General features: G+C 48.1%; 1 protein-coding gene across 2 annotated transcripts in view; it reads right to left on the reverse strand.

Moving 5' to 3' along the window:
• The window catches only part of AGPAT3 (1-acylglycerol-3-phosphate O-acyltransferase 3), a 271,235-nt gene that overhangs the window by 138,078 nt on the left and 120,611 nt on the right, over positions 1–12,546 (reverse strand). The window contains exon 2 of one of the 2 annotated variants that reach the window (XM_086935879.1): positions 9,398–9,471. The exons of the other annotated variant lie outside the window; for it this stretch is intronic. The gene's annotated coding sequence lies outside the window, so the exon portion shown is untranslated. The remainder of the gene's footprint in view (positions 1–9,397; positions 9,472–12,546) is intronic. 2 annotated transcript variants of the gene reach the window in all.

The following is a 12,546-nucleotide window of genomic DNA, read 5'->3' on the forward strand; positions in this document are numbered from 1 at the left end:
GAAAGCATTGACTGCCACTTTTGTCCCTTTTAATACTGTGTGATTATATTTTAAAAGAATTGTATGATTCGTGTTGTGTTAATTATTTTTTTTGTAATCTGGATGTACCAATATACTGGTTTTTAACATGAAGTCATTAAAAATAATATAGTTTTATATGGAAATAAATTTGTAAGTTTCTTTTTGCAACTACCCTTACTTGTGTTAGGATTATTTGAATTACGTAGACCATTACAAAGGTTCAGAGGGTACAGGCACGCTGAGAGACACTGCACCAAGATTCAGAGGGCACAGATGAAAGACAAGTAACAGTGAGGAAAACTGAGGCTGCAGAAGAGTTCAGTGTCAGGGAACAGTAAACACAGGGCACTGGAGGAACAGGAGAACAGCTGAGAGGCACTGGTGACTGAAGAGAACACAAGCTGACAGAGCACTATACCAGGGTACAAAGACAACAGTGCACTGGTGGTAAAGACAGCAGAGCTGTGGGAAACCACAAACCGAGGGAGGGTCATTAAATCCAGAGGTACAGAGCACAATTCTACAGTACACAGCACATATCCCTGGCTCTTTAGGGTAAAGTGGGCAATGGAAGGAGACAATGCAGCACAGAGTGCCTAGAAAATAGCACACAGACAGCTCCTAACGAAAGACAAAAGAGAGCTGATGACTTAAGTGTTATCAAGAACTGCAGGGCCACTTTTGATTACTTCAGTGAACTGAATGTATGTTTAGTTGTATTTACAATACACTCATACAATCAAAGGCTACAACAGAGCACTAGAAAAACATGGGGGGCGGAGTGAGGTGGGTGGGGCGGAGTGAGGGAGGTGAGGTGGGGAGAATGAGGGAGGTGAGGTGGGTGGGGAGAATGAGGGAGGTGAGGTGGGTGGGGAGAGGATAAGGGGGGGTAAGGTGGGTGGGGAGAGGATAAGGGGGGTAAGGTGGGTGGGGAGAATGAGGGAGGTGAGGTGGGTGGGGAGAGGATAAGGGGGGTGAGGTGGGCGGGGAGAGGATAAGGGGGGTGAGGTGGGCGGGGAGAGGATAAGGGGGATGAGGTGGGTGGGGAGAGGATAAGGGAGGTGAGGTGGGTGGGGAGAGGATAAGGGGGGTGAGGCGGGTGGGGAGAGGATAAAGGGGGTGAGGTGGGTGGGGAGAGGATAAGGTGGGTGAGGTGGGTGGGGAGAGGATAAGGGAGGTGAGGTGGGTGGGGAGAGGATAAGGGGGGTGAGGCGGGTGGGGAGAGGATAAGGGGGGTGAGGCGGGTGGGGAGAGGATAAAGGGGGTGAGGCGGGGGCCGAAAGGATAAAGGGGGTGAGGCGGGGGCCGAAAGGATAAAGGGGGTGAGGCGGGGGCCGAAAGGATAAAGGGGGTGAGGCGGGGGCCGAAAGGATAAAGGGGGTGAGGCGGGGGCCGAAAGGATAAAGGGGGTGAGGCGGGGGCCGAAAGGATAAAGGGGGTGAGGCGGGGGCCGAAAGGATAAAGGGGGTGAGGCGGGGGCCGAAAGGATAAAGGGGGTGAGGCGGGGGCCGAAAGGATAAAGGGGGTGAGGCGGGGGCCGAAAGGATAAAGGGGGTGAGGCGGGGGCCGAAAGGATAAAGGGGGTGAGGCGGGGGCCGAAAGGATAAAGGGGGTGAGGCGGGGGCCGAAAGGATAAAGGGGGTGAGGCGGGGGGGCGAAAGGATAAAGGGGGTGAGGCGGGGGCCGAAAGGATAAAGGGGGTGAGGCGGGGGCCGAAAGGATAAAGGGGGTGAGGCGGGGGCCGAAAGGATAAAGGGGGTGAGGCGGGGGCCAAAAGGATAAAGGGGGTGAGGCGGGGGCCAAAAGGATAAAGGGGGTGAGGCGGGGGCCAAAAGGATAGAGGGGGTGAGGCGGGGGCTGAAAGGATAGAGGGGGTGAGGCGGGGGCCGAAAGGATAGAGGGGGTGAGGCGGGCGCCGAAAGGATAGAGGGGGTGAGGCGGGCGCCGAAGGGATAGAGGGGGTGAGGCGGGCGCCGAAGGGATAGAGGGGGTGAGGCGGGCGCCGAAAGGATAGAGGGGGTGAGGCGGGCGCCGAAAGGATAGAGGGGGTGAGGCGGGCGCCGAAAGGATAAAGGGGGTGAGGCGGGCGCCAAAAGGATAAAGGGGGCGAGGCGGGCGCCAAAAGGATAAAGGGGGCGAGGCGGGCGCCAAAAGGATAAAGGGGGTGACGTGTGTGGGGAAAGGATAAAGGGGGCGACGTGGGTGGGGAAAGGGATCAGGTGCAAGCTGTAACTGCATTCTGATTAATAGTCAGTAGGTCAAAGACTGTGGCAGACATGGGTCTTCAGCTGTTTGTAGAAGGACATTAGTTTCATGACAAAGGTGCTGTGATAAGGAGTTGCAGAGGTGGGAGCCTTGCTGATGCACCGCTCAGCCCACGCAGAATCAATCTTGGCAAGACTAGTGAGAGACGCTGATGGTTAGGGCATGCAGTCATTGCAATGCTGGGCTGATATGATCGGTATCCTAAAGCATAAGACGATTCGGGCACAAAGGTTTTGCACCCTTCGTGTTCACTCAAGAATTTGGCTCCAAGGCTCTCAAACTGCGCTGCAGTAGTCGCTGAGCGAGAGGGTCACCGCTATGAGGAGTGTGATTCAGCTGCAGTGTGCGGAAAGGGGAGAATCCAACAGGGGCGAGAGGCAGAACACCTTAGTGACAGTTTACTTGAATGGCGACGGAAAGTTTGTCAACAGGGTCTCAATGGTTTTGATGGATTTAGATGGGGGGCATAAGGGCCCAGACAGTAAAGCCAGAGCATGACAAGATTTTGAGGATAATGAGAAGAAGGATCTTAGTTTTGTTTTGGTGCCATGCAGCCACAGCAGACTGCTCGTCACCCATCTTTGCACATGATAAAGGCAAATGTGGCTTTCTCTTTCTTTCAAGATCCGAATGTGATGTGTACTATGGTCAGCATGCATGTGGTAACCAACGTTGTAGTCAACATTGTAGCTATTGAGGGTAAATGTCAGGGAAGTCACAGAGTTGTGTAAGAGCTGCCGAGATGGATGGATCTTACGGCAAGGTAAATGAGAGCGTGGATTAGAATGTTCAAGGACAGAGCTTCACCGGGCGCAGTCAGCCAAGAAGGATTTGAACAACTGGAGCACAACACTGCTAAGAAAAACATGGTCTTTGGCCGAGAAAGGAGTGTGCGGTGGTCAACTGCATCAAAAGTTGATACAGGATAGTCAATGACTATCAACCCTGGTGAAGAGTGCTTCCCTGATATTAAATAAGGCAGTATCAATATCTTTCTGGTGCCTGAAAACAGACAGGAAGTATCTGCAGGGGGTTACTTCAAATACGTTGAAGATTCTGCAGGTGGTACCGCTTCAATGATTTTAGCAATAGTCAAAAGGCCAGGGATTGGTATATAGTTGGCAAAGAAGTTTGGTCAGCTGCAGGTTTCTTGAGGAGATTTTGTCAGAACCCCTTTTCAGAGGGCCACTGGGCCCAGTTGTGGGGGCGGAGGTATTTTTCTCGATGTCCCAGGGCCTGGCTTACTATGGATCATGCGGAACTGGGACAAATATTCTCCAGTCTCTCAGTAGTAGCGCAAGCCTAACAGTCCTAGGCTTTAGGGGGTACGAGGGCACAGACGCATGGGCATGTACAGACTTACAACTCAAAATACACGCAACAGCAGCAATAAAGGAATGTCCGGCCAAATACTTGCTTTATGAAAAAAGAAAGTTTTACAGCTAGCACCAAAAAGGGAAATACAAAATTCACAAACCACTTCCACAGTCCCCGGAGGTCAGGGCTCTAGTGTTTCTTAGACAGTCCCCCAAACCCACTCCCTCATACCCCATGGGTAGTGGTTATTCCCCATTCAATATAGGTTGCTATTCAGGTGAAGATCCACTAGTCCGAGGATCAGGAGTCCCATACGGAGTTGCCAGCTCACAATGGCACATGGTTTACAAACAAATGGTTCTGTTGGGTAGCGATAACCATTCCTTTAGGGGGGGCTGAAGACAGCTCCGTGACATATAACAAGCAACACACTCTCTGATAAGTAAAGTTTTTATATGTATTTAAAAAACAAGGAAAAGAACAATATTGGAATTACTTCATTTCACTACATTACTAGAAAGTACTTCAAATTCGTGAATAGTGACATTGGTGAGAAAAGTGACCAGTGCAATGCATATAGTGACACTTATATACAAAACAATTATTTACAATAAAACCACAGAGGGAAAGGACCGGGGGAGGGAAAGAAACGAAGTATTTTCTGTCGTTATGGGGCCAGTATTACACAAGTAAAAGTTCCAAGGAAAACAGATGGTTAATGTCCAAGTTCCTGGAGTTTAGCTTGGCCAAAATTAGAGCGTCGACGTTTCGGCCCTGGTTGCGCCCCAGTTGGTGGTCGCGGCGGGTCTTTATCAAGACAGGGGGGCTGGAAGGAAAGGAATAGGTATCAGAGAGGTGCTTGTAGATTTCGTCAAAAAATTGACGATAGTAGCTCATGGTTACTTACAGGGGGCTCGGTCAAATGAGGATTTGTTCCAGAATGTAGCCCGTTGGTCAACCTAATGGCACATAGGCAATGGTTGACTCGAATGACAATATATATTATGGTGGCCCATCCTGGCATACGAGGTCACCAGTTCCTCATTGCATATGGCGATGACCTTGTATGGCACAGTGAAGTTCATGGCTCACTTCATGGCGACCCTCCTCTGGCATATGAGGGTCATCGACTTTCAGTGAACAAAGGCAACGACCCGATCAGGAAGGTGCTGGTGCTCCAGGCTTGGGGCTGGTGGTCTTGGATTCCCTGGGTGATGTCCCCTCACCCAACATGGAGGCTAACTCGCCTTGGCCTCTAGTTTTGGTCACAGGCAGAGAAATTGCAGAGCTTCTCCTCCTCGCACAGCTTGGATCACTGCTCGACTGCTGACAATTTTTGGGGTCTCAAGCTTCTCTTCTTATAGTCCATTTCCAGTAACCAATTGTGATTTTGAGTCTGAATCCTTGAAGTTTATGTTGGGGGTCTGCTTTTTTTGAAGTACCCACTCCTCAGTCAGTCATCTGTCACAGCAGGAATGACTAAATCCGATAGCAAACAAAAGGAGATGGAGGAGCGATGAAACTTTTTAGACACTCGCCCCCAGTCACAGATCTGGGTTGAATCCATCTTCGTCCTTAAGTTCACTTTGCCACCCCAGTTCAGACGCAGCCATATGCAAACCAGTCTGGACCCTGTTCCTCACTGGAACAGCCCTGCCAGGCCACGTCTTCCCTGGACCGATAACAAGAATTCTGGGACTGGTTTCGGGGTATCACAACTCATCAGCCAGTCTAGCTTGAATCCTGTGGCAAAGTGAGCAAGGGACCCACTTCTGGGCATACCCTGCCAATGCTGCAATCTTTTTCAAAGAAAAGCAAAAACAGACAATTAGCCTGCCACCTAGTTGTGGTAAACTGACAATACTCCTCTAAGGAAACTGTAGTAGTGAATCTTCCAGGAAATGGAATCACAAATGAATCCGTTAAGAGTGTGGAGTTTACTGTAATATAAAGGCACCAGCCATCATTCAACAGGTTTCAGAAATAATAACAGAATAGAACCTTTGCCCAAGTTTATAGCAACACAACCCCACAACCCAAAGACACATTCTATAGAATAGATAGCAATAAGCATTCCAAGAAGACAGACAACCGTACATACCACACTATTCCCCACCTCACCCTTTCCCCTCTATCAAAGCCCCCCAGTCATAAGAAAAACAACATGGAGATGAACGAAAGAAAGGACAGATCAGCAGAAAAATAATCAATTATGATCACATGATTTGCTTTGACAAAGCTATGCGAGTCAACTTCCAGATGCACCCACCCTCCAATTGCACAACTCCTTTGAACAATTTTACAAAGCTTGGAGTGCCATACTTTGAGTCGCCAACCATCACATCCTTGTCGCCAATATACACTGTAGTCCATCTACTGTTTGTGATTTCGTTTCTTGATCAGCTGAAGTCTTGAGTTTATTGTAACAAACAAGTTACTTAAAAATCATCTACAAACTCAACCCTCTTGTCATTCTTCCATGTAGAGCACAAAACAATCAGATTCCATTGCACAGACCTCCAAGTTGGGACATTTTTTGATGGCAAAAAATAGACCAATCCTCAGAATGAGGAGGTGAGAGCAGTGAGGAATCACAGATTTTGGTCGTGTATTTTTTATTTATTTTATTTATAAAGTTTTATATAGAGCGAACTTAAACCCGAAGGATATCAGAGCGCTTTACAGTTAGGAGAGGAAGGAAGGAAAAATATCATAACCAGACTGAAATGGGGACGCTAATGAGCATAAAATCATAGTGCAAACATAACCGATCATATATAATTCAGGGGTAGCGTAGGGTGGTTCTAGTCAATGGTAAAATTACATCAAGGGAGTGATGATACATAATGATATAAGGGGGGCAAATACAATTGTAACAAACAGAATTATTAACCAATGCTGTAGTATTTACTGAGCGATTAGAAAGAGCGCTACAGAGGGTAAGTAACTTGTTCTTCTGATGAATCCTTTCAACTGCAGATTTCTCATCCTTCAAAATAAACACCAGAGAAGTACTTTCCACAGGGGGAGATCTGTGAATTGCACTCCGACCATAAAGCCAGGCACGGCCAAACTGCCAAAAAGTCCTTCCAGTTGGCCCTGGCTGTTTAAGCAATAGTGCTTCATGGACATGTGCACCGATGCAGCCTGGCAGACATCGGACAGGCCCCTACATGCAAATGCAGTGTTAGTAGCCTTAACCTTGGTGGACTGGGCTCTCCGCCCTTCCGGAGGCAGCTTTTTGGCCAATAAACACCAGATCTTAAAGCAGAGGAGTCCCAACCTCAACAGCGTCCTTTCCTTTCTTAGCCTGAGAGAACCCCACACAAAAGCTGCTCATCCACTCTGGGGGCTTGGTACGATTGATGTAAACGCTTGAAGCTCGTCCAACCAAAGGAGCCTCGCTCCTCTTCCCTGGGGTGAGGCAGGGCAAAGAATGTTGGGAAGGCGATAGATTGAAGAGTCACAACTTTCGGCAGAAAGGCCGCCCTGGTCCTCAGCACCAGTTTATTCAGAGAAAATCATGGTGTAGGGTGGTTGGATAGACGGTGCCTGGAGCTCACACACAAGATGAGCTGAAGTGGAACAAGGAAGACTGTTTCAGAACTAATCGAGGCAGTGAGCAACTGTAAAAGTACACATGCGAAATGCCAGGACCAAATTCAGGCGCCACTGTGGCATCAACTGTTTGGGATGTAACGAGTGTCAAACTTTTAAGAAAACGCATTACAACAGATGATTTATATATCCCACAGGTTGGCTTGCAAAGGGTCTGTCCTGGAACTCCACACCAGGTGACAAATTTGTCCCAGCAGCCGATGTAAATAGACTTAGCTGAAGGGCACCTGGCAACCAGAATGACATCTACAAATGTGTTTGGCAAGTCAAACACTGTCAACTGCCATAATGTGGTCTCCATGTATGAAGGTATAGATCGCGCAGGTTCGAGTGATGAGCCCTGCTGCTGTGACAGAAGATGTTCCCATAGCGGTAGCCTGATCGGAGGCCAGAAGCACATGCTCAGAAGTTCTAGTTGGTTCAGGATGACTACAAGGATGACTTGGCCCTGGTCGCTCCTGATCTTCAGAACTTGGGGTGGAAAAGGCAGCCGAGGGAAAGCATACAAGAGCCCTGTGTCCCACCCCAATTGAAATGCATCTCCTAGGGAGGATCGTTACAGAAAAGCCAAGGCCTAAAGATTTGGAGACTGCGCGTTCTGCACAGTGGTGAAAAAGATCCAGCCAGAGTTTTACCCATTGCCTGAAGAACCAGTGTGCCACCTTGAGGTGTAGGCGCAATTTGTGACCCACCAAGTACAGCCATCTGAGCTTCAACCCTGGCATTCAAGGATCTTGCCACAAGATTCACAATCAGGGAGATGCCCTGACACTCCAACCACCTGCGAATGCGCAGAGCCTCCTAGCTCAGGACCCCACTCCACCCAGCTTGTTGCAGTACCACATGGCGGTGGTGCCCATGAGAACCTGTACCAGCCTCCCCTTGATGGACGGTAGTAAGGCTTTCAACACCAGATGAACAGACCGCAGCGCCAGCAGATTGATATGGAGGCAGTTTTCTAACAGAGAGCAGAGCCCTCTGACCTCCACCTCTCCCAGATTACCTCCCAATGCAGCAGTGACATATCGGCCACAACCATCCTCTCTGGGTGGTGAAGGGAGAGGGGTCAGTTGCTGGTCAGTTACAGTCAGGCAGCCACCACAGTATATCTTGGAAATCATCCATGTATTGAAGGAGACTGCATAGCTGGTTTCCTTGGTGCAATAGGTCCACTTGGACGTCAAATCCCACGGCAGAGCAGACATATGCCACCTAACAATGTGCGGTAGTAGAATGCATGAGGCCTACAGGCTTAGAAGCCCCAGAACTGCTCTAGTAGAAACCCTGAACTGAGGCTGCAATATCAGGATCATAGTTCGAAGAGCCTGGATATGTTGGGACGGAGCAAATGTCCTGAACTGCTCTGCGTCCAAGACCGCTCTAGCAAAAAGAAGCCTCCGCGAAGGAGTCATGTTCGACATCGGCTCATTAAATCGAGAACCTCAACGTTGAAAAGGGGTATGGCATGGTTTAGAAATGGTCCACAACTGACAGTGGAGAGCCGCCCTCAACAGAAAGTTGTCAAAGAAGGGGATTAACGTTATTCCTCAACTCGCGAAGATGGACAGCAGCCAGCGCACCTCTTTTTTGAACACAGATGGGAACTGGTAAGGCCAAAGGAAAGTACGGCAAACCAAGAATGATGCTCTTGGCGATCTTGAAAACACAGGTGACATCTGTGGGCTGCAGGACAGGCACATTAAAATACACGCCCTGCAGGCCCAAGGAAATATTCCAGTTGCATGGATTGTCTTGTCACAATAGGTTTACCTCTACCATACAGGAGAGAATGAGTATTTTGATATTTGGTATATCTGTAAAGCTTTATATCCTGTTGCACAATGAGGTCTTCATTGTTGAGGTTTAGTATGCGATCTCTGGTGGTTTTACAGAGTGTGTTCAAGTATTAAGCATTTCCTGTTGCTGCATTAACTTCAGTGGATTCCAATAGAAGTGGCTGATAAGGTGGCACACTGAATGGTTTGGGACCTCACGTAAAATGGCAAACAAGAGAACGTCACGAGATGCACGGTTTCCCAAGATCGGGCAGTGATGGGTGGAGAACACAGAATCAAGTTACAACTCGTCATCAACATTTAAGACTTTTGGAAAGCGGATTCAAGGCTAAATAAACAGCAAAAGCAGTGAATAGGGCAGTAAGGAGAGATGCTCATACCTCTTCGGTGGGGGATCACTTTCTGGAGGGGTTTAGGGCTGCTAGTGTGGCTCACTGTATGGCGTCGCACATCCCTGCAAAACAAGATCAGCATCAGACAAAGGAAGCAAGCTGTATTTCTGGCTTTTACATATATCCATGAATGTGTGATCACCAGCCTTATAGATTTGCAATCCTGTAAATAAAAGGGTATACCACCGTCCTTCGAAGTTTGCAGGTGGGCCCTTCATGGCACACAGATCACACAGCAGAAACATGGATTCCAAGATCTGTTTGATAGACTGGACTGTGCTCATGTTTACACCCCAACATTAGTAGAAAGAAAATCATAATTCAGATCCAATAGACCTGGTTAAACTAAATTGGACATCAGAATTTAAGGTCAGTTAGTCTGATCGCGTTGGACATGAGCAGAGGGGATGGAGGAGGAGAGCGCGGGGCAGATGAGAACTGTGTCCAAAGGATGAATGTAAGAGTTGCAGTAGATTAGTCTTCCTATTATCAAAAATCAGAAAATACTAACACATGGAAGTGCCCTTTGGCCTTTTCCAAGATACGTGTGTACACCACGAAAATGCATTGAAAATAAATTCTATGCACACCAAACAGAATGCTACAGCTAAACGTACTGAACAAAAAGACAACCGGATTGGCCATCAGAGTCACAAGAACCATTGCAACAATAAAAACGAAACTACTGCGGGTGGAATTCAACCAGCTCTAAAATACAAATACATTTTTGCAACCAACAATCTTTCATCACGCCTGCATGCCCTACAGCAGCCTATTCCCTACCATCTGTTCTCGAGGCTTCTCCTGTGTGTACTGGTGCCCTTGCGTCTGTATCATTCTCACTATCCGCTCCACCCCTCGCTAGTGTCACTATCTCTTCATGAGCTCCATTCACACGCTTACTGCACTCCTTCATCCCATGAGGTCTCACTACAGCCCACTGGGTGTCTGTTTCATGATATCCATGTGCGTCTCTGTAGAAATGCATACGCCTCCATCTCATTGAATCTCATGGTGTGATCCAGCCTCACAGCATCGCCCCTGTCGCCCAGTTTCACTCTGTCCCCGCATGAGCGTCTATTTCAAGGCCCATCAGCAAGAACCAAGCCATTCGGGGCATGAGAGTGCCCACCCTATGGCACCAGTGGGAGCATTTTCATTGGAATACAAATGACTGGGATTCCTTCTACTCCTGCTATATCTTCGAAAACCTATTCAAGTGCCATCACCTGAAGCAAGTGCACGTGAGTCTTGTGGGGTCTTAGGGGGTCTCAGATGGTGGATTAGGAGGTGCACACATTCTGCTCAGGACCAGCTTACCAAAGCTTCTTCCTTGACCACAGGACATACCTGCTGGTCAATCTGTACGCCACCCGGTTGGCTTCCAGCCAGCCCAGGACCAGCACTCTCATAGCTGCCACTAGGCCCTGACTGCAAGAACAGCAGAGTCGGGATGAGTACTGATCAGTAAGAAACCAAGACAAACAGCTAAAGTGCAGTTGAGAAGTGTATGCTGACCTCCCCTTGTGGTTTCATATTCACAATGCCAACGATCAAAGAACCCAAAACCAGGGGTGAAGGTGAGGCCTACCATGGTTTGCGCCACGCCAGCGTGCCTTCTTGTCCGTGATGCAGCCTTAGGCCACAGACTCCACCAAGTCAGCAGTGTGACATAACCTAGCTCCTACGAATGGGACAATCCACCACCACCACCACAGTCAATGGCAATCAAGATAGAATCAAGATCCAGTATCAGCTAGTACCCTAGAGAGATTTCCTTATCGGGATGACATCCCAGGACCTCAGACAGTGCCCAAGATCGAATGCAAGGTCCACCAACTAAAGCCCTTCTCTGACAACAATACTCCTCCTAGTCGCATATTACCCAGAAGATAAGAAGCCAAATGAAATATCTATCCTGTCCACGGTCATCAGGAAGAGAGACAACAAGAGCGATACCTCTCTCTAGTCTCTAACAACAAGCCAAACGAGGCACGGTGGCAAACTGGTATCCAGACTCCTAGGCCAGCTGGGAGAACTTGTAATGTCATTTAAAACTGCCAAGGAGTCTTACAGCCAATAAGTGGTGGAGAAAAAGACCAACATCTTCCATTCTATAGCTGTGACTCAGGCCTGTGCATTTCATACACTCCCCCTTTGTTCAGTCACCTACATACTTTCATGTAGCCCTTCAATGCGCAAAGTTGTGTATTTTTAAATTATCCCATCTGTTTCTGACACTCAGGCGAGTCTTCACACTACACCTTATGACTTAGTGGCTCTGGTCTGTTTATTTCATGGTGTCCCAATAGGACCTCAAGCGGTAACAGGCCGTAGCCATCACACATAGAAATCATAGGAGCACCTCAAATAACATTTAAAAAACATGGGAGCAACTCAGGAGATGTCCGAACCAGAACCTCCACATGGGAGTATCTACAGCATTCGAAAACTGCATCAATTTCTCATCAACAAGTTCTGTTGAATATATAGCAGAGTTCTTGGACCAAGGTTGTCTCCAATAATCAATGGATACATCTTCAAGGTTCAAGTAGGTTTATTTTTCAATCTCAATGCAGATGTGAAAGGAATATGCTACTTACCAGTATGCATCTGTTCTTGGCATAGAGGGCTGCAGAGTGGTACATTATGAATAGATCGCCATCTGGTGTTGGGCTCGGATGATTGCACTGGTTTTTCTCTTGGAGAGTCTTTTGTAGGTTGGTGACTCCTCCTTTGGTTGCTAGTGCGCATGGGCATCGGCTCCATCCTTAGATTGTTTTGCCATACAGGGCTCGACAAATCCACTCGCCCGCTCGCATTTGCGAGGGAGAATGGATCAGGACGAGCTATTTTTAGGTCCTACTCGCCCTTTCTGGCGAGTAGGAAGTCAAACTAACTTTTGTCCTCTGTCTTTGAAAACAGAGCAAAAGTGACAAGATAACATGATTTAAAGGCACTTTTATTGCTCATAAAGGGAATGAGCAATAAAGATGCCTTTAAATCTTGTTATCTTGTCACATTTGCTCCGTTTTCAGAGACGGAGGTCAAGTGGGTTGCAGTCAGGTCAAGGGGATTTTTCATGGTACTAGACCTGCAGGACTAGTACAATTTTTCGGATTTGTCGAGCCCTGCCA

This window comes from Lissotriton vulgaris, chromosome 8, assembly GCF_964263255.1.
Source record: "Lissotriton vulgaris chromosome 8, aLisVul1.2, whole genome shotgun sequence".
NCBI classification, from domain to species: domain Eukaryota; kingdom Metazoa; phylum Chordata; class Amphibia; order Caudata; family Salamandridae; genus Lissotriton; species Lissotriton vulgaris.